Raw genomic sequence first — 24,431 nt, 5'->3', positions numbered from 1 at the left:
AGAGACACATTGAAGTGTTCGAGATTAGTGACTCCCAACCAGTGGAATCAAAACACGTAGGACACATGAAAATATTGATAACACGGGAATTAAGCACTCAAAAAATCTGGAGTATATTCATAGTCCCAATAGAGTGGTGCAGTGACGCGTCCTAAAACCCAGAAGTGAGTTAGCATTTCACCACTACCGGTTCCCTCGTCTCAGAGCCAATGGGATCTCTCCATAGGATTTAGGAAAGTATCTGAACTAAGGTCTGTGGTTGAGACACATTGAAGAGACGGATCACGTTTTGTTCTAGGACATTAAATCCATCAGCAGTGACCCCACTGGGGATTTCTGAAGAGTTGACGTGTCTGAAAAACGATGGTTGTTACCAAGTGGCTGAATAGGACTACAGAAGTCGTGGAGGTCGTTGTACGTCATTACACCGAACACGTAAACACTCCTCTAAGTTAGTTTGCCCTGTTCTGCTTGAAAGCAAGTCCCTGCCTCCTGCTAACTGTTCAAACAAACGCTTCAACTCGTACCATTTTTAATCTGTATTTTTGAGTATGGATCTGAAGTTGGCGTGACGTTGAAGTCGTGCTGCTGGACTCGGCTGTAGTTCCTTTATAGCATAACGTTAGCATTTTGCTTCTGGCGATTAGATTTATGATTAGAACATTATAAAAGTAGGGTAGACATGTGGATATTATCCGGCTGAACAAAATGCGCATTTATCAAACAGGTTCGTTTTCCACAGATCTTATTTCCAGCTATTTTCCAAAATCCTATGGAGAGACCCCATTGCTTTTTTGTCGAGGGAACCAGCAGCTTACTTCCGGGTAAATACGTCATCCCTGCACCTCTCTATGGTGGTCTTCTAATTTAACATGTTTTCCCCCAAAAATATCCAGAGGTATCAATCACACTATTAGTACTTGTTATCCGTGTTGGCTGCAAAGTTGAGCCGTTCTTAGCCATGCAAATAGCAGAGGACAACACATCTTATGACAGCTATATCGATAAATAAATAATATCCTCCCCTCTGTCATGAACCTTGGAGTGACCTTCAATAGCGCATTTAAATTCGATAAGCAGGTCAGCAGCGTAGTCAAAACCTGCTTTTTTAAAATACGACTATTGGCCAAGACTAAGTCGTTTTTATCGTTTGAGGACCTGGAAAGGGTTATTAATGCCTTTGTTACCTCGAGACTGGACTACTGCAACGCTCTGTATGTGGGTATGGACCAGGCGTCAATTAAACGCCTGCAGCTAGTCCAAAACGCAGCTGCACGTCTTCTGACTGGCCACAAAAAGCGTGACCACATCACCCCTATTCTGGCCTCACTACACTGGCTTCCAATTCGGTTCAGAATTGATTTTAAACTCCTTTTATTTGTTTTTAAAGCACTAAATGGGCTGGCTCCGGCCTATATAGCTGAACTCCTCCAGCGCTACACCCCAGCCAGAGCTTTAAGGTCTGCTGACCAGCTGCTGCTGGTAGTGCCCAAGACCAGGCTCAAAACCCGAGGGCACCGAGCCTTCTCAGCAGCTGGCCCGAGGCTCTGGAACACTCTGCCCCTCCATGTGAGGTCGGCCCAGACCCTAGGGGTCTTTAAATCTACTCTTAAGACTCACTTCTTCTCTCTGGCCTTCTAGTCAGAGCGGAGCACGACTCCTGACTTTTCCCTGTGTTTTATTTATTGTCTTTTATTGTGATTATAGAAATGTGTTTTTATGTGATTGTAGTTATTACATGTACAGCACTTTGGCCAGACCAAAAATCGCTTTTAAATGTGCTTTATAAATAAACCTTGATTTGAAAGACCAAAACAAGCGAAAATTGAGTGAAGACTGTCAACTGCTGTTTCCAAGAAGAAGAACCAACCGTCAATCAGCAATATGTGCTCTGAAGATGTAGAGCTGTCTGTCACAGAAAGGTTGTTACGTTTCTCTTCCTCACATCCCCATCACGTCTTCCGCTCTCTTCTCCTGCAGCTGATATAGCGGCTGCTTGATTGAATTATGATTTTCCAAACGACTTGGGGGAATATTCACCATTTTTCATCTCGCCGTGAAATGTCTCTCTATTGTTTTGGTAAATGGCTACATTTCGTGACACCCTTTGATTAGTTTTCCTCATTAAATAATTGACAGTGAATGCCCTAAAACCCCGAGGAGCATCAACATATTAGTTTTCAGTCTGCCTTCAGCGGAATTCAATCAATTTGAATATATTACTTAGGGGAAAGATTCAGAGTAAATGGACAATTACTTTTCATGCATGAGAATCATTGAAACAGCAGCCGGGTGGCTGATATTATCATATTAATGGACTGCAGTAAGCTGATTTCCTTAAAATTGAAATGAGAATCAGGACTTTTTAAATGGGGTTTGAACACTGACTAAAGTAATAGCTTGTTTGATTCACCAATATTGACACGGGAAGACGCATTCATGTTTCGAAGGCATGTTTTGAATTCATAACAAAAAGCCTATATGAAGAATCTGCTGATGATAAAACACCATGAATCCTCCATCACCCACGTTGGCTCCATCAGTGTCGTTGTTACAATGACTATTAAAAGGCAGCTTTTCCCCCAGTGATCACGACACTACCTTTCCTCACTGCCTGTTTGACCTGGCTGGATGTATTTGTCGTGGCGTTTTAATCCGTTTCTACATTTAATATCCACTTTCCTCTATCGGGGTTGTGGGTTATGACGCGCCTCTCTTTCCTTCCGAACAAACTTTGCGGAGATCGTTGTAGCGTTGAATCACATCAGATTTATACTTTGATCAAGGCGGCATACAAACATGAAGACAAACTTCCTCGCTTCAAAGTAACTAAAAGTTCTCCGTATCAAAAAAGAACACGGTCAAAAGACTATACCGCTTCCCGTCTAATCACACACTCAGCTGTGAACCATTGTCATGCCATATATAGGCATATAGACATGCACGTCATACCCGACAGCGCACATTTGACAGCAAATAAGTGAGACTTAAAGTGGACCTATCATGCTATATTTGAATAATATAGTGTAGGACCATACCTATATAAGGCATATTTATACTTTTTTCTTTTCAAAATACCAAACAGATCATGCATTTTAGCCATGCCTCATTTTGCTCAATTTGACAATTTCTAGCTCTGTTTTAGCAAGGGCAGATTCAGTGAGAACAGCACCATCTACAGGCCTGGCATATGTACTACAGCGTCTCCAGCGCTTTCGAACAGCAATGGCCGTGGCTGTCTCCTCCTGATTGGTGGAGTTGGCCCAATAGCCGTAGCGCCACCGTCCTGACGTCAGGACAGTGTTCAAATCTGGATCAGTTTTGATCAGATCCGTTGCAGCCCCTTTTTTAGAGATTTGGGTATGGAGGAAAATAGAGAGGGTTGTGTTTTCTGACACTTGGTGAGTTCCCTGGAACACCGGGGACACATATTCATGTAGAAAAGACGTACACAAGTGCATTTTGCATGATAGGTCCCCTTTAAATTAACATCTTTAAAGCGTAATGTGACTCACAAAAATAAATAGTTAAGAGTTTACTCTAAAGCCTTATATTAATAAGAGAAACATTCAATCCATAATGATGAAAGGAAAATGGTTCTAACATTATTCATTGGCTGCGTATACACTGCAGAAATAACTGTCTTTCAGCCTTACACTGGTGATGTATTAACACATGAACACAACTGTGTAACATATGTTTACAGATATATTTAAGAAGTACAATACAAGCTCAAGTTTCATTTGTGGGCCGCATACCATTATACTTTTTTAATTTGCTGAGGGCCGACTCAAAATGTCCCGCGGGCCGTAGTTTGGACACCCCTGATCTATATAATAGACAGAAAGTTAACAACAACACTACGAGGAGAAAGATAAAACATGAAGTGTTTACAAGCAGTCTCCAGGTTCCCCTAAACCCACAGAACTCCTCTCGATAACACATGGAAAATGTGAAGTTTGTGCAACGTGTCGCTCTCCAAGGTGCTGATCCTGTTGCTGGGAGCAAATATGGGTTCAAATCGTAAAAAAAAAAACGGTCTTATGTCTTTTCCTAACCACTTGTCCTTAACCTCAGTGACAAAAACAAGGAAAGGAAAGATGTGATGAAGAACTAATCAGGATTTAGGAAAAAAACAACTGCGATGCTACGAGAATCAAACGGCACTTACAGAGCAGATCAGGTATGCTGCTGCTGGTGGAAAACTAAAATGTTCCATAGCTGGACTATATAAAGTGCACCACAGCTCCGTTCCCTATTCCCTGATTTGAAGAGATCTTATCATGACTAATACTTAAGTACTTCTAGGTCATTTCAATCCATTAGGGACCGCAACCATGGAGCTCTCCCTCGGTCACAGCAATGGGAATGCTGTTGCCATTTCCAGCGAATAACTTCCCTTGTCTTATTATTGGCTTTACCAGTTTCCAAACATACACAAACACGACCTGATACTGTTTAGTGAATCTTAAAGGTCCCCTATTATACTGTTTTTCATCAATATATTATAGGTCTCAGATATATACAGAACATGTCTCTGAAGTGTTTGGCTCCAAACACCAAACAGATCATTGCAGCATTACCCATAATCCCCTCTGTTTCAGCCCTGTTTCCAAAGTGCTGATTCTCTGTCTGTTACTTTAGATGAAAATAAGGAGCCCCTCCCCACGCCCCTCTGAGAGACATTTGGTTACAAAGAACTCAATGGTGCTCTAGGAGGAGATTCAGGTGATAAGGGGGGGGGGGGGGGGGGGGTACCTTGGTGCTGATTGGCTAATGGTTACACAAGACAACACATCGTTATGACATCATCAAGTGGCCAAAATCTGATCAGCTCATTTTCAGACAGGTTTTTATAGAAATGGATCAAAAAGAGAGAGAATCTTTGTTCCTGACACTTTCAGAGTCTCTTTCCACAGAGGGGACACATGTTGATGAAGAAGAGACATGAAGAAGAGGGGACACATGTTGATGAAGAAGAGACATGAAGAAGAGGGGACACATGTTGATGAAGAAGAGACATGAGAAGAGGGGACACATGTTGATGAAGAAGAGACATGAGGAAGAGGGGACACATGTTGATGAAGAAGAGACATGAAGAAGAGGGGACACATGTTGATGAAGAAGAGACATGAAGAAGAGGGGACACATGTTGATGAAGAAGAGACATGAAGAAGAGGGGACACATGTTGATGTAGAAGAGACATGAAGAAGAGGGGACACATGTTGATGTAGAAGAGACATGAAGAAGAGGGGACACATGTTGATGTAGAAGAGACATGAAGAAGAGGGGACACATGTTGATGTAGAAGAGACATGAAGAAGAGGGGACACATGTTGATGTAGAAGAGACATGAAGAAGAGGGGACACATGTTGATGAAGAAGAGACATGAAGAAGAGGGGACACATGTTGATGTAGAAGAGACATGAAGAAGAGGGGACACATGTTGATGTAGAAGAGACATGAAGAAGAGGGGACACATGTTGATGAAGAGACATGAAGAAGAGGGGACACATGTTGATGTAGAAGAGACATGAAGAAGAGGGGACACATGTTGATGAAGAAGAGACATGAGGAAGAGGGGACACATGTTGATGTAGAAGAGACATGAAGAAGAGGGGACACATGTTGATGAAGAAGAGACATGAGGAAGAGGGGACACATGTTGATGTAGAAGAGACATGAGGAAGAGGATTTTGCATAATAGGTGACCTATTGAACAGTTCTTCATTAATTGTAAGAGTTTTTCTCCAAACATCATGTAGTTCCTGATGAACTCATGTGTCCTCAGAATATATATATATGTTCTCTGACGGTCAGTAAGAACCAAGATGAGTTATTACGAATGTGGGAGGAAAGATAAGAATATGCACTCGAACCAGATAAAATATACTCTGCAAAAAGGAGCTGCCATCCAGACTCTCTGGGTTATCACCAGTTTAGATCAAGAAACTGTATGTTGCCATGGAAACTAAAACCTGGCACTGGTCCAGATGGAGGGTAAAAAACAGAAGATGTGAATTAAGTCTCAGAAAAAAAAAAAAAAAGGCAGAACCGAGACGGAGAGTATCGGCCAAAAAAATGAGTTTGATCAGATTTAATTATTCAAACCGGTTTACATAAATGTCCGTGAGTATGCCGGACAGAACAAAACTGAACTTTGCATAAACATGAGATGGATGCCCACTGCAATCTATTCAAATCTCAGATCTTTAATGGTAGCAGCACACACTCGAAACCAAACGGGGCCTCAGAGGTCTGTTTCTGAAGTAAGTGGAAGACTTAGCGGGATACTTGTGATTCCCTAATGAACCATCTGTCTCATCAGCTGAACATCACACCCTTTTTGTTTTTTAAAGATGCGTGGTGCTGACAAAATTGGAGATCTCCATATGTTAACACGCAGGTCTTTTTTATTTTGAGTGTCAGTGAGGGTGGCAAAATGCATGGAGCATATGTAATAAACACCAGATTGAAGTTCTATCAAAGAAACTGAAATTCACTCTTGGCTTCCTTTTCAGACTTAAATGTTGTTTTTCAACTTCATCCCGTAAAAGGTTGGTCTCTGGCTTATTCCTGTCCCAGCTGGACTACGGTGATACCATTTATAGATTTGCCTGTCCCACTGTTTGGGCTAAACTTGACCCACTCTACCATGCTGCACTGTGATGTATCAAATGCACCCTATAGGACTCATCATTGCACACTGTATAGCCTAACTGGATGGTCCTCACTTACTATGCGTAGGATGCAGCACTGGTTTGTATTAATGTATAAAGCCATTTTAGGAAAGCTTCCACTCTACATATGTGTCAGATTTGCCCCAGTTAGTGACTCTTACAACCTCAGATCCAGTGCCTGGATACGGGTCCAGGTTCCTGCTGTGCGGACTGAGGCTGGAAAAAGGAGTCTTTCTTATTATGGTCCTTGGTCTTGGAATGACCTTCAATCACGCCTTAAACTGAGGACACTTGTCTCAATAGCATGCTTTAAATTGAAGTTGTCTGAAGTCCTCACCACCAGCTGCTCTTGCAGTAACAAGTAGTGTACCTTTCTTACTGTCCTGATGTGCTCAATGTAGTGACTGCTTTTCGTCTTTTGGTTTCTTAGTTATGTTCTCTGTATTTTATATGTCTGTGTTCTGTGTAACGTTGCTGCCAGGTCATCTTTGAAAATGAGATTTGATCTCAATGCTTTTTTATCTGGTTAAATAAAAATAAAATAAAATAATGTTTGATTCCCTGTAGAGGCAGAGTGAGAGACTGAAGGAGTGCATTCCTGTGTTAAGGCCCTGACACACCAGGCCGTCACCAGAGAACTCGCCGACACCGACTGTTGCATCGACGAGTTCTCCTGCGTCTTGGCCATGTGTCGCACTGGAACACACCGCCAAGACTTCAGCCGAGCACGTACGGACTGCGCATGCGTGAGTGCCAATAACTGTCCTTACCAGCAGGCGGCGGTAGTGTGTATTCGTCATTCAAAATAGGCAACAACCGGAAGACAGAGAAGAAGAACAGACTGATATAAACAAACAAATAGCGTGTGCGTTCCATTTTCACTCTCGTCCATCGAAAACATGTTTTAGAATATAAAAATACATGAATGATGAAATGAGCACATAAAGTGCATACTATCACATCACAGTTAATAGACCTGCATCTGATGATCGCAGTGTTCTGGCGGGTGTGTCGTTTATTGAGTCAGCAATGTAATAATGTATGTAATGTCATAATGGCCACTTCTTGCTAAATGTACATTTCCATGTGATGCTTTTATCCGAGGCGACTCACAATAGGTAAATGAACAGCAGTAGATCTCATTTACTTAGACACTGTACTTAAGGACAATGTTGAGGTACTTGAGACTAATCCTGCAACTTTATACTGACAAATAAACCCATGAGATGAAAAACCGGACTTGACCAAACAAATCACGGAGCTCTCAGCAGAGGACAGCCGGGGACGCTCCCGCCGATATCAGAGATGTCCCTGCTATGTGTGGGAGGTAAGAGAGGACATTTAAGGGCTATGTTTGATGTCTTTAAGGATCACCTGCTGGGGTTTAGCTGCTGTCCTGTGCCTTCTTAAATCCTTTGTTTACGTCCCTCACTTCCGTTTCGCTTCTCATTTGCTAGCTGAACAGCTGATCAGAGTGCTTTCTTGGCCCGATAGCTTGTGTCCGACACCCGGCCGATTCAACATGTTGACCGTGAAAGGCCAAATAAGGCGTGTCACGGCCGAGGGTTCGGGACACACCAAATTGACTTTGGGCGACAAGGAACGACAACGGTGTGTCAGGGCCTTTAAAGTCAATAAGACTTAAAGTTAACATTAAAGTTATTTGAACAATTATCAGGAGAATTTCTTCGTAGTTTAATGACACATGATCAATTCTCAACTCATGCCGGATCATACCAATACCCAGAAGACTTTGCATCTCTTTATAAGTGTTTTCTAGGCATATTTCTAACTTTTTAAATAATGGTATTAAACGAATAGAAATAAAGGCCGCAGCTGCATTTTGTGAAAAATACTGAAGCACACATTTGAGCTATAGTTTCCTTTTAATTCTAACTATAGAATTAAAAAAGTTCTGATTCTGGCATAACCAGAAGTAGTTTACAAAAAGCCGTAGTTTAACTGAGTTGTGTTTTCAGATATTTTGTGTTTTTTGAGATAAGATGTTGACTTTCCTAAAAATAACTGGTCAAAAATGTTATTTTGCCGAAGAAACCTCGTATGGAGGTTTTTGTGTTTGTAAAAGCTACCAGGAGCATCAAAGGGAATGTCAACATGTTTTTATTAATAACTAAACACCATCATTCTTCTTCTGGACAGAGAAATGAACCGAGGAGGAGGTGGGAGAGACTGAGGAGACATGAGGAGAGGACATATGAGGAGAGATGAGAGAGACAGATAGGAGAGAGAAGAGACATGAGGAGAGGACAGATAGGAGGAGAGACACTGAGGAGAGAATGATGAGAAGACAGATAGGAGAGGAGAGACAGGAGGACGAGACATGAGGAGAAGGAGACAGATAGGAGGAGAGACAGGAGGAGAAGACAGATGAGGAGGAGACAGATAGGAGGAGAGACCATGAGGAGAGACGATAGGAGGATAGCATGAGGAGGAGGACAGATAGGAGGAGAGACCTATGAGGAGAAGAGACAGATAGGAGGGAGACATGAGGAGAGACAGATAGGAGGAGAGACATGAGGAGAGACAGATAGGGAGGAGGAGGACATGAGAGAGCACAGATAGGAGGAGAGGACCTGAGGGAGAGACAGATAGGAGGAGGACATGAGGAGAGACAGATAGGAGGACGAGGGACATGAGGATGAGACAGATAGGAGGAGAGACATGAGGAGAGACAGATAGGAGGAGAGACATGAGGCGAGACAGATAGGAGGAGACAGGAGGAGAGACAGATAGGAGGAGAAGAGACATGAGGAGAGACAGATAGGAGGAGAGACATGAGGAGAGACAGATAGGAGGAGACATGAGGAGAGACAGATAGGAGGAGACATGAGGAGAGACAGATAGGAGGAGAGACATGAGGAGAGACAGATAGGAGGAGACATGAGGAGAGACAGATAGGAGGAGAGACATGAGGAGAGACAGATAGGAGGAGAGACATGAGGAGAGACAGATAGGAGGAGACATGAGGAGAGACAGATAGGAGGAGACATGAGGAGAGACAGATAGGAGGAGAGACATGAGGAGAGACAGATAGGAGGAGAGACATGAGGAGAGACAGATAGGAGAGACATGAGGAGAGACAGTAGGAGAGAGACATGAGGAGAGACAGATAGGAGGAGACATGAGGAGAGACCGATGAGACAGATAGGAGGAGGAGACATGAGGAGAGACAGATAGGAGGAGACATGAGGACGAGACGATAGGAGGAGAGAATGAGGAGAGACAGATAGGAGGAGAGACATGAGGAGAGACAGATAGGAGGGAGAGACATGAGGAGAGACAGATAGGAGGAGACATGAGGAGAGACAGATAGGAGGAGGACATGAGGGAGAGAGACCGATAGGAGGGAGACATGAGGAGAGACAGACTAGGAGGAGAGACATGAGGAAGGAGGACGAGACAGATAGGAGGAGAGACATGAGGAGAGACAGATAGGAGGAGACATGATGGAGAGACAGATAGGAGAGAGACATGAGGAGAGACAGATAGGAGGAGAGACATGAGGAGAGACAGATAGGAGGAGAGACATTGAGGGAGAACAGATAGGAGGAGACATGAGGAGAGACAGAGAGGAGACATGAGGAGAGACAGATAGGAGGAGAGACATGAGGAGGACAGAGAGGAGGAGGACATGAGGAGAGACAGATAGGAGGAGAGACATGAGGAGAGACAGATAGGAGGAGAGACATGAGGAGAGACAGATAGGAGGAGACATGAGGAGAGACAGATAGAGGAGACATTGAGGAGAGACAGATAGGAGGAGAGACATGAGGAGAGACAGATAGGAGGAGAGACATGAGGAGAGACAGATAGGAGGGGAGACATGAGGAGAGACAGATGAGGAGAGGACAGATAGGAGGAGAGACATTGAGGAACGAGAGAGACAGATAGGAGGAGAGACATGAGGAGAGACAGATAGGAGGAGAGACATGAGGAGAGACAGATAGGAGGAGAGACATGAGGAGAGACAGATAGGAGGAGAGACATGAGGAGAGACAGATAGGAGGAGAGACATGAGGAGAGACAGATAGGAGGGGGGAGACATGAGGAGAGACAGATAGGAGGAGAGACATGAGGAGAGACAGATAGGAGGAGAGACATGAGGAGAGACAGATAGGAGGAGAGACATGAGGAGAGACAGATAGGAGGAGAGACATGAGGAGAGACAGATAGGAGGAGAGACATGAGGAGGAGAGACAGATAGGAGGAGAGACATGAGGAGAGACAGATAGGAGGAGAGACATGAGGAGAGACAGATAGGAGGGAGAGACATGAGGAGAGACAGATAGGAGGAGACATGAGGAGAGACAGATAGGAGGAGACATGAGGAGAGACAGATAGGAGGAGAGACATGAGGAGAGACAGATAGGAGGAGAGACATGAGGAGAGACAGATAGGAGGAGACATGAGGAGAGACAGATAGGAGGAGAGACATGAGGAGAGACAGATAGGAGGAGACATGAGGAGAGACAGATAGGAGGAGACATGATGAGAGACAGATAGGAGGAGAGACATGAGGAGAGACAGATAGGAGGAGAGACATGAGGAGAGACAGATAGGAGGAGACATGAGGAGAGAGGAGAGACAGATAGGAGGAGACATGAGGAGAGACAGATAGGAGGAGAGACATGAGGAGAGACAGATAGGAGGAGAGACATGAGGAGAGACAGATAGGAGGAGAGGACAGAGGAGAGACAGATAGGAGGAGAGACATGAGGAGAGACAGATAGGAGGAGACATGAGGAGAGACAGATAGGAGGAGGGGCTCTGTAAGGAAGTCTGAAGGAAGGGGCAGATTTCTTCCGGTTGTGTACTTTCAAATTCTAGCGCACTGGAGCTGGTTTCTCCGTTCTTACCGACCCTACCTTTAAGCATCCAAAAAGTCACACAATCCTTTTCTTTCCATTATTATTTAGGAGGTTGCTGCTGATCATTTTTTACATTTTGACAGAGAAAATGCATAAGACTTTCTTCCAAGTTATCGATTTGGTTATTTATTTTAGTTACAGGTTGTCAGCAATCACTAAAACATTTTTAAATGATGAGACCAACATCGAACAAAACCACACCGCTATCCCTTTAATATATATTATCTCTACAATTGGTCATATCAGAAGAGAAGAACCCATTCCCTTTTGTAAACAACCAGGCAATTGGACGGCTTATACAATTGTGTAGCAGCATCGCAGGCAGAGGAGAGCTGCGTCCAGAGGTTGCAGGAGTAGAAAGTCAGTGTGGAGCTTTGTGCTGTCACCGCTCACCTTCCCTTTACCTCAGCGGAGGAACCTCTGCGACCCGAGAAGACAACTCCTCGCTCCAGAATATGCAAATGAGCCCGGTAGCTCCGCCCTGGCGTGTGTTTAGGTGGAAATGCACTGACACCTCCATCTGTTAAGTGAGAGGGAGGGAGGGAGGGAGGGAGGGAGGGAGGGAGGGGGAAATGGTGAGACGGTGTCATACATATCTAATTGGAAGTGGTGTGAATTATCCGTTAAAATCACAAATGTAAATTCCATTTGCTCTTTTTTTAAGTAATGCATGCAGGGAAACATTTTCTTTTTGTGATATTTTTCCAGCCTGTCAGAGATTTGAAAGGGGAACTCACAAAGTGTCAGAAAGCAAAACCCCTCTCTCCTTTCCCCAGTACCGACATTTCTAAAAACGGGGGTGATCCAGATAGCGTCAGATATGAAGCTCAGGACCCAAAATCAGCGTTTCTCTAAAAGGGCTGGAATAGAGGGATATGAGCGATGTCTAAAATGCTTGATCAGTTTGGTATTTTGAACAAAACACATCATAGACATGTTTGTATATATCTGAGACCTATAATATATGGGTTAAAAATAGCATAATAGGAGACCTTTAAGGAGACTGTGTTATAGTCACCATTACACACACACACACACACACACACACACACACACACACACACACACATACACACACACACACACACACACACACACACACACACACACACACACACACACACACACACACACACACACACACACACACACACACACACCACACACACACACACACACACACACACACACACACACACACACACACACACACACACACACACACACACACACACACACACACACACACACACACACACACACAGTGGTGTATTGTCACGCTGGGTCATAAATAACACCGGGATGCAAGGACAATGTTCCCGTTACCCTTGATGATGAAGACACTTCACTAAAATAGGACACTGGTGTAAAAACATTCCAGAGATTTAAGCATGTCTTTGGACAATCGTTGTGTTTTTGCTGTTTTGCAGAAAGTGCTGGTTTGATAACACCATTGTCACGGCAAAGAATAATGGCCGTCTCACTTCTCCCATCCGATTTTCTGCTTAGTGCCACTCACCCAAATCTGTATTTGAGGCCTCATAATGTACGGCTGTTCTTCAACCTGTACAATTTCCTAATCATATCTATGTATATTGCTGTCACAGGCAACAGGCGAGTAACGTATATACAATTCAAACAGAGAAACACAAGTCAAACCAAAAGATGCAAACAATAACGTTTTACATTTTGGGAAATATGCTTTTCAGCTTAATTTCTGCAAATTGAGAAGATTAACACCAATCTCATGTCTTTACATTTCGTATATAGCGGAGACTGAGTTTGTCACTGCAATATATTAGTTGTATGCTTTTGAGCACTTACATACAGTAGTTATAATGATGTAATAAAAAAAAGGCCTATGTTTAACTTTCTCTGCAATATTGTTGGGTTCCCAGTTATACTAATATATAAAGACATCATGTTTGAAGTATCTGGTTAAGTGAAATGCTTTATAATGGGCTCAGTTTTAAGACCTGCAGAATACTACTAATAAAATGATGAAATATCAATATATTTAGATAAAAGAAGCTTCAGCAGGGACACGCTTTTGAAAGCAACCTTGTCTGACTCCCTTTGCAACCATTTGCTGATGGGGGTTACACAAGTAGCTCGAGCATAAGTGTCCATATTTACAATCACTTTCCACCGTTCAGCCAATCAGAATTTAGAGATCTCAGTGACCAATGTAATTAAAAAAATGTCCAGAACTGCAGGGATGTTTTAAAAACTAAAAAAGGTCGAGATTCACTGTTTATAACTTGATCTAATCTTTATGCTAAGCTAGGCTAATTGGCTCAGTCTGACTCACTCATTAGAGAAATGAACACAGACAGCAGGGGCGAACTAAAAATCAGCCCGGGACTCTCGACCGGCCCACTTCGGTACCACCAGCCCACCTCGGTCCCGCAAGTAAATACCGCTAGTAAATTGTCGACGGGGGGTGCTAGTGACTGATCCGACCGGCCCACATCGTCCGACTGGCCCACTGCAGTACCGGCCCATCGGGATTCGTCCCGAACGTCCCGATGGCCAGTCCGCCGCTGACAGATAGTGTAATGATTTTTTCACCCTCCGGAAAAAAAGCAATACGATGAGTTGGACTATTATCTTGCCTGCTTGGTTCAATTAAACAGTTGTTGTTGTTTGTTCCGTTGTAGAAGGTCTCGACTAAATAGGATGTATTGTAGGGATTGTGGTTGATTAAGTCTGTGTGGAAGAGAAGCCAGCCAGCACTGAAGTCATTGAATAGGAAGAGAGATACTATCTGTCAGAACATTGATTTACTATAAACAGTGGGCTAAATTACAGTTCGATTGAGTTCTCTTTGCAAAACTCTGTAGGGAAAAAGAGGGAGGCTAGAAGAATCTGATTGTGAGGAAATGCAAAGGCAGAAAATAACCGAAAATATTTGTGGAATGTTCATTTCCAAGTCATGTAATAGGGATTTCTCTTTTTTAGAGCATTAGACCTTATATATGATCATATATAGCCTTTGTCTCCTCCAGGCTGGACTACTGCAATGCACTCCTCATCGGGATCCCTAACAAAAGCATCCAGAAGCTCCAGAACATCCAGAACAGCGCTGCTAGGATCCTGATGAGGGTGCGCAAATATGATCACCCCCATCCTTAAATCTCTACACTGGCTCCCCGTGGTACTGAGGATCGAATTCAAGGTCTCCGTCCTTACCCACCAGTGTGTCCATGGAACTGCCCCTCCCTACCTCAAGGAACTCCTCACCCCCCATACCTCCTTGCGGACCACCCGCTCCAGCAACTCCAACCTCCTCAGACCCCCACAGGACTAAGCTCCGTACTATGGGAGACCGGGCCTTCTGCTCGGCTGCTCCCAGTCTGTGGAACGCTCTCCCCGACCACATGAGAGCACCACAGACCGTGGAGGCTTTTAAAAAAGGCCTCAAAACCCATCTCTTCAATCGAGCCTCTCCCCAGACCTTTTATTTATTACCACCCTTTTATTTTTATTGTTGGTTTTTTATTGCTTTTTATTCATTCTACCGTGTTGTGTTCTGTTTGTATACTGTTCATGCTCACTGCTTGTAGCACTTCGGGATTTGAAGTCAAATATGAAGTGCTTTATAAATGAAACCCATTATTATTATTATTATATCTTAAAGGTGGGGTAGGTAAGTTTGAGAAACCGGCTCGAGATACACTTGTTATATTCCATGGAATGCTCTTAACATCCCGATAGCAATGAATATCTGAAGTGCTTTGACAAAAAATCCATAAATAAATATCATCTGTGGAAGCTGTAGTACTGTAAAAAGCACGACCAATCATCTGAGCCGGCCCGGCTAAAATAACTGGATGGCCTACCTGCCTGTCAGCCTTCCATCTGTGCACAAACTTATCTCGTGCCCTCATTGGTCATGTGCGCGTTCGTGTGTGTTGGAGGAGGGGCTCTGTGAGGAAGTGGCAGATTTGTTCCGGTTGTGTATTTTCAAATTCTAGCGATCTCAAGCCGGTTTCTCCAAACTTACCTACCCTACCTTTAATAATATATTTAATTTGTAAGCGCTTTTACAGGTGCTCGAAGTCGCTTTACAGAGATAGTGAAAAGAAAAGAACAACAAATAAATATAGTTGAAGTCAAATTAAAATCAAGCAATATAACAACAATCACACATTAAAAGCCAGATGATCAGATATTTGCATGTAATCATCAGTGATTGCAGGCTGACTAAGTGAAGCGGCAGCATCAAGGCAACAATGTCATCCGACTGAATGCAGAATAGTCGTTTTCCCTTTTTTTAAATCATAATTTAAACGTTTTTTTTCTCGTTTTGAGGAACGCATTCCCGTCTGCTCGAGTTGAGACTCCTCTGGCATCGGGCACAGACGCCACTGAACAAACACACCTGGAAGCCGGAGAGAATATAACGGCATTTGCCATGAATTGAGCAGCATCTGAGAAAACACGACAATGTAATTTGTTTGGCGTAAATTGCCGGTCTGAACCTGCCATCATAATTAGCTTCTTCCTCTCATGAGGAAGGTCTAACAGAGTCGGTCTAACAGAGGCACTGCTCAAATCATATTGATGCTGAAAGCAATTTATATCCGCCTTTCAATCAAATCAATTACAGAACCTGCACATTCATATATTTGCTCATCACGACATCGTCCAATTGGCCCAATTCATTACCCAATAACATCAGTGTTGCCATGAGACATTGTCAAATCTCACTATTAGTGGGAAGATTTTCTCACACCAACAATGTTTACTTCTCTGAACTTTATGTGACTGATGCTTTGGTATTTTCTCTTGGCATCATTTGCTCATATCCAGTGCTCATGCCTCTAGAACTGAGGCTTCTCCAAGTGTACAAACAATTGCAATAAATGATCTTCAAAACAACTTCAGAATTAACAGAGTTTGGAGCATTTTGTCTGATAAACTGAGCCAGATGTCTTTCAATAGATTTAACAACATCGATAGAAGTGAGAAACTGTCATAAACAGTGGATTGCTTTGTGGCTGATCTAGGATCCGTAAATGATCAATAAACCTGCGAAGCAAAACATTTAAAAAGCAAATCACAAAACATTATAATTGGCAACATTGGCTTTCTTCTCAGCAAACATAAGATTGGATCATTCGCGGCAGATCTGAGGTCAGTTTTCCGTCATATATCATTTCAACAACAACCAAGACATTGCCTTTACTCTGCATGTTTGATTCTGTTTCATTATAATTATCTTACGTACTCCATTTCATGGCTCAACCTCAATGAAATTCCAGTTACTCATAATGGAGACGTTCTCTTTCTGTGGGAGGAAATGTTCCTTTTTTCTGATCCACAGCACAAATCAGCATTATTAGTCTTCATTGATCCTCAGATTAGACGCACACAGCCATTTGAATTAATTCAGGGAGGATAGAATGAAGTTGGAGAGGATTCAGACAAGTCTATGCTTGGATGCATTTAGCTAGACATTATGTTTTAAATGAGTAATGCCTTATATTTAATAGATCCAACATCTTCTGAATAATGAAGCCAACATTTCTCCCTTGGTACAAGTTCCCTAGCTGTGTCTGCTGTCTTCTCAGATCCAGAGCAGCTCCAGATCCAGCTCAAACACCACAACAGGCCCCGTGGCTCTTGGCACGGGTGAACTTCCATTCAGGTCAACAGCACAAGCTCTGTACTATCTGACAGCTGATAACACAATGAGACCATTAGTGTTGGAGGCTCGTGGCCCAGCCGCTCAGGTCTACCTGGGCCAGCTTCAGGCCAGAGGGCTTGTCTGCTGCAGATTAATGATCCCTGGTGCCTGCAGAGGAGGCCACTCCTTGAGTGTGAAATACGCCTCATCTGCCTGGCTGGAGCTCTGATTTATTCCTACCTGCATGCTTGCCCTCGTTGTCTGCAGGGAGTTTGTCTTTGTTTAGCGGTGTGTGTGAAAGTGTGCATGTGTGTGCTTGATCAAAGCCTATGTTATTAAGTACAAAATCAAACTCATCACCACAAAAATGATGTTAATGTTTTGTTTTACCAGCTCAATCGTGCATGAGTGCACTAATAATAACTCATGATCATAAACGAATTAGAACAATTTGTTATCTTATATTCCACTTTAAAATGTACTGTATCCTCAGTTGTAGACATCTTTATTTATTGCAACTGCATGTCCTCACCAAGATCAAAAAGATAAACAACCGCTCTCTAATATAGTATATTTACTTTCCAACATTGCTTTCTTCAGGTCGGTGCATCAGGGATTATCTCACATCTTCATCAGCACTTTGCTGCAAGAAGATGAGTACACTATGGACACCGTGTAACAAAAACTGTGTGTGTTATTCTGGGAGTGCATGATCCTATTCTGAATTGAATTGAAAAATGTTCTGGTCAAATGACCAGGCTCACAGAGAGAAGCACAACAAGAGACATTACAGCACCACGGTAACTTCACAGGCAAACTGCGACTGGACATTTTACAATTAATGTGGAAAGCTCATGTCATGCCGTGCTGAGCCGTGCTGAGCCGTCCTAACCTTCAAATCCTTTTATTTTATTTTGGAGCGTTCTTTAAAAATAGCATCAATGCTACAACTTTTCAAAGCATTGTTAGTGATTCACTACAGTGGCAATGTGGATAAATTCAGGATAAATTCACCCAAAATGTTGGCTTACAATCATTTCAGTAGAACTACAAATAGCAGAAAACAATTTTATTTTTTATTTTTCGCTTGTTTTAGCATCTAATCCAATTCTAACCATGCGAAGGAAGTCCTGTACAGTTTGTGGTATTTGTCCCAGACCTCTGCCTGGAATCACCTCACCCCCACCTTGTCCTCTGGAACTGCTTATCACCCATTTTAATCAACCAGCACCCCCAAACGCCTCTAATGATGGATAGCTTTGCTTATCAGCCTTTTGTTGGCAGTTTGTCTTGGTTAGAAGCAAACAAGGGAATACATGTGCTGCTAATAACCTTGTGGGCACGATTTGTGTGTATTTATGTTTATGCATGTGTGGTCAGGTATACTCTAGGGCCCCCTGATTATGTGTGCAGGTACAGGTGAACATGCAGCATGTGTGTTCTCAGTTGCATACTATATGCACCTGACCTCCTCTCATGGCTGCTCCCTCCTGCCGGGGATAAATCATGGAGATCTGTGGCAGGCTAACCCCCGCCGAGCTGATTCATGGAGCTGCCTCCATGACCTTCCATTCAGGTACACAGCTGGGGCCGTTTGCCCAAGATTTTCATTCAGTCCTTTGGCTGGAAAACAGTATATCTATAGTTTGTTAACGGTAGTAAAACCTGAGAGCAGGATTAGCTGAAAAGAGTCCAAAGAAGCTTATTTAAAACTTAACAGCATTCAATTAAACAAATGATACGATGATACAAAATGAAATTTGCGAGTGGAGGCGCTCTCCCCATTCAGCTGTTGCCTGTCCCGTGTGCGTTGGGTCAGCAGAGGTTGAAGAAGAGATCGATTCTCCCTGTCCATCACGGGTTATCAACTGTAGTCTTCTCCTATTGGCCGGCGTCGACGGGGGCGGGTCCAAGGCAATTCCTGTCGTTTTTTCTGGTGTTAAATGACAGCATTCTAATGTCTGTGGTTATTTAAACATTCCCTAATAACAATATTTCAGCGTCAATAAATGAGTGTTAAAAACAGTGTGTTTAGTGTACTACACCATATGTCATTTCACCTTCAATTCACGGTTTCAAAACGTAGCATTCGCCACATGCTAATGCTAACCGGAAATGACGAGATTTACTAGCGGAAAACCGGAAGTCATGTGTGAACATTCGGTTTTTAGAATAAAACAGATTTAAATGAAATAGAGTGTATTTAATTTAAATTACGCCATATCAACATTGATTTAAATTTCTTACAAGTTGAATAATAATCAATGTTTTGTACATCAATTACTCACACGTCGACTTTCTTCTAGCATGCCTCGATGGTGGATGATGAGTTCAAAAAACAATTGATTATCTTGATCAATTCAATTAGACAGGGTTCGTTAAAGTCTCAGTTATCCTTTCGTATGAACACTACTTTACAAACACATGCATTTGGCTAAAACCAAACAACCTAACAAAAGCGGCTTTGCAGAGTATAATTACACGAGAGTAAATTACTCTTAAGTAGGACATACAGTATTATTCTTATTTTCAGGTTCAATGTTGTATGTTGTGCCTCTACTGTGAAATGTGTACATACTTTGCTTTTCGAAAAGGTCTTATTTTTCTCCTACGACCATGGATGTGTTTAAGGCAGAGGAAAAACTCCCTCTGGAGGGAACACATGAATTTTAGCCTTTGCAGACCATTTACATGCACCAAAACCTTTATAACACACGACAGGAGAGGGAAACAAATCATAATAGGGCCTCTTAGGGATCAAAGCTTCCATTTTAGATTAATGATTATAACATTTTTCTTGCTTAGGCGACCACTCATTGGAGCCAACAGCGGGAGTCCTCTCTCAAACAACAAATCCAGATGATTTCTTTAAAGGTAACTGTGCAGCACTTCAGTAGTGCAGCCTTGCCCAAGTGTGGCACACAAATCATGTGACTATTTAAAGTGATTAGCAACACGAGACCTGCTGTGTGCATGCTGGGGGTTCTGATGTGTGAAGAGGCTCGGTCTGTGACGCCGGCTGTTGCTCAGTCAGGGAGCTGAGGCCCGATCACAGTGCTTCCTGAGGTCCCTCCCTGCATCTCTTAAATGATTACACACTACACACACACACACACACACACACACACACACACACACACACACACACACACACACACACACACACACACACACACACACACACACACACACACACACACACACACACACACACACACACACACACACACACACACACACACACACACACATTGTGGACACAAACATAAATCTGAAAATATGCAACCCTGGCTCTGATACGTCTCATCTATGTGGCGTGTGCTTTTATCGGTTTGTAATTTGATGACAGAGGCAATTATTAATAATATTTGGGCAATACTCATTTAAATTTGGCATTGGAGTAATAAAGTACGTTTTTTCTGTAAGGTTATTATTATTAATGATCCTAATACTGTACATATAGTAATTAATATTATTTTAAATATTAATAGTTGATATATTTAAATATTGCATTACATTGTGCACATTCTCACTTTAACTTGAAATACTTATTGCATTCTAAAATTGAACAACTGTTAGAAAATATATCCCTGGAAAAAAATTAAGTAATCTGATTTTGATAAGTGCAAATAGAAGTGCTTATGTTGAACTGCCAAAGTTTTTAATAAAACGTTATTTTAAAAAGGTTTTGGGTTAAAAATTCAAAACATAAAAAGTATTGTCAGTGTCCTAATTGTGTTCAATTATAAATCAGATCTGCAGGTTTCTAAAGCTTTGTTCAGACTAACATTAGCACTGCTTTTACAAAATTGTTGAAGCAGTGCTAATGTTCTGAGTTGACACGGTGAGGCTGCCACACAGAGGACTCGGGCACAAAAAAAAAAAAGTCATCCGGCAGTGGATTTAAATCTGGCTCAACCTCTCCTGCAACACAATGCGACATCATCCGCCAACACACCACATCATCCACGGTCAAATATGTGTGGGTACATTGTTGGTAGATTACTTTGTAACATAAACTGTGTAATCCAACTATTTGTCTGGCAATCATTTTGCTTGAGGATAACATTGTTGCAATCATCCACAGTTGTAAAATCCTGCCTCATGCCATTATGATCTGCTGTGCAGTGTGATGGCGTCTGATACGTTTAAATAGAACGAATGGATGGTATTACCCAAATTGGACCACCTGGATTGTATTTCATGCAACCTTTGAAAACGTGTCCTTGCCATATTCATTCTCAACGGCTGCTAATATAATACATAATTCATTTTGCAATCTCAATGTGTTAAATATTAACAGTTATAATAACACATAGCTTGTATCATTTTTCATCCTCTATGCACAATACAAAATTGGATGCAATTGTTCATCTTCTATCCAGCACCTTTCTAGTTTTGCCATGCAACCCCTTAACTGCTAATCAGCATCAGAACTGACCCCTCATTAGCAATCATCTCCAAGCCAACTGCAAACCTGACCCAGACTTTAAATATAAGATATAATACAAGACTATTGTACCAACATGACCATCACACTAATAAAATTGTTCTCAGGCACACACTTGCACTTTGGCCCAGCATGGATACCTTCATTAGTTTATTTTACAATCCGGTGTCAATGCCAGCAGGTGCAGCACACCAATTAAGACTTTATTAGCTTCCCTTTCATTGTCATTTTCTATGTTGCACCTCACCTTTCATTATTTAAAATAGGGTCGTACAGGGATGCAATTTGACCTGAGAGTTATAATTCCACTGGTTCTCTTAAAAATAACAATGGGTTTTGAAAAAACTCAGGAAATAAGCTCTGAGACACAATGTTTATAAAACTTCAATAGTATCTGTACAAAATGTACCAGTACAGGTGGTTTCACATTCCTAAATTGAAGAGGGATATGTTTTCGCACTTCACTGAAAATCTGAGATACAAACACAGCTGGGCAAACTAGATTAGATACATCATAAAGACAATCACTGCCCAATGCACCAAAAACCAACATGTATTTACAGTCTTTAATTTTGAGGTATACTTGTATTTAGTATTAGAGTATTTTCATACTTTATACTTCTTACTCCACTACATTTTGAAAGCCAATATTGTCCCTTTTACTCCACCACATGTATCTAACAGCTTAAGTATAGTTCAAAGTCAAAGTCAAAGTCAACTTTAATGTCAATATTTCCGTTTGTGTGTACAGACAGAGAGATTGAAATTACGTTTCCAACAATCCCGAATACAAAAATACAATTATACAATAGGCCTACACAGAATACAGATATGTATACAAATATGTTTACTTTACTTGTTTGATGCCAATACTTTTAAAGTTTTACATAAGTTTGAAGCCAGGACTTAAGTGTAACTAAGTAAGTAACTTAAGTGTACGTTTCACAACCAGTTAAACTGTACAAGCCTACAAGGCACTGCCGGTTCCAAGCTAGCAAGCTAACAAGCTAACAAGCTAACAAGCTAGTAAACAAACACAACGATGCTGACTTCACTTACCGTTCTGGTCAAGTCCCTTATTTTGGTGAACAGCAGACTCTTCATTTGAGTCTACCATGTCTGGCTTAATCTCTCCAATTTTCTCTCATAAGGAGTAAATATTCAAGATGCCGAAACTGTCAATGGAGATCTATTTATCCATCCATAGTGAAGAAACGTTTGCGGAGCTCCACACCGCCATCTTGTTGTGCAGTTCTCTATTGATTGTTTTTCGAAAAAACGTTCTTAATTTAAAGTGTGAGTGTTGTACTAACTATGTCAGCTTCTATAGAAAAACAACAATGACTTTATTAGACAAAGCAGAGACTATTTAAAAGCATCTTTATTTACATAAATTATGAATCAAACAACTGGTCAAAAGTCATTGTCAGGAAGGAGATGTATCAGAGGAGTAAGGGGCCATGCCTTTACTATAGCAGGATTAATACATCTATAGCTATTTCCTAATAAAAGAGAAAGTGAAAAAAAGAAACTTTGATTTAAGTCCCATTAAATGTTCTTTAGCTTCTGTGCTTTGACATATTCCCAGTAAAACTGAATATTTAAGCAGCGTGAAGTTAGTGAATGGGTAATATTGGAAAAAGTATAGAATAATTTATAACACAGCTTCCCGATAGACAAATGGAGACCAATAACACATGTGTGAGTAGTGTTAGTAACAGGAGGTTAAAATGTTCTTAAGCAAGACACTGAAGCCACATTATGTGTATGAATGGATGAATGAGAGGTACATTTTAAAGCGCTTTGTCCAGTAAGATAGAAAGGCCCTCCTTAAAAAGCAGTCAATTTACCTACTTTGCTTTGACGGATAATTTTCTTGAGACATCATTAAAGCTATAACCAGTGCATCTTATGGCAATTAATTCCATATTCGAGTTATCTGCACACAGCTCTTGTCCTTCTGGCATTTCTTTATGCTGGCTGTACATGGACAAACAATAACTGCCCATGGTTTTATGATAATCAATGACTTATTCTTGTACCTCAGCAGGAGAGTTAAATATTTGTTAGCTAATGAAAGGCTTTCACTGTCCCCACTAGCACTGTGAGTTCAGTGCAACCTCGACCCCCTGTTGTCTCTCTGGACTTTCTTTATCCTCCTCCCCCCCCCCCCCCTCTGTGGCAACACAGCTGCTCTCCATCACTTTTCCAGGCCAACTGCAGTCAGTGTCATGTTCTCTCTATTATTCACAAATACGAACTCTGCTGTACATTTTGATAAAAGCTCCCCCACTGTTTACAAATGGCTAATCAATAGAAACATTCTGTCATAAGGTCCTCAATGTGAGTATTCATCTCACTAGTTGTGTGGCTGTGTCTCTTTTCTTTAGAGATTGTTCTGAATCATGCACACGTAGCCTTAGAGTGCATACACTTCGCTCATCAGTATGTTTATGTTACTGAAAATTCAATTGTTTTTATATTAGCCATGGTGAAAAGTAGAAACAAGTTTTTATGATTTAACCTTTTTTTAACGTCATGGAGAAGTTCATGTCATGGAGACGTCATGCAGAAGTTCTACAGAGCTCAATCAATTTCATGGGACAAATGTGTAGGAGAAAGATGTGTAGCTTGAAAAAAATAATCTCCAGCAAACTGTCATCATTTTTTCACAAAAATATGGTAGCTATGTTTCAGTACATTCATCAGGCGTGATGATGGTCTAAATGTAACCACGAATAGCTAGAGAAAGCTTTACCACGATGTCCGCACAATGGT

This window comes from Trematomus bernacchii, unplaced genomic scaffold (assembly GCF_902827165.1).
Source record: "Trematomus bernacchii unplaced genomic scaffold, fTreBer1.1, whole genome shotgun sequence".
In the NCBI taxonomy this organism is placed as follows: Eukaryota; Metazoa; Chordata; class Actinopteri; order Perciformes; family Nototheniidae; genus Trematomus; species Trematomus bernacchii.
Note: the sequence above shows the minus strand (reverse complement) of the source record.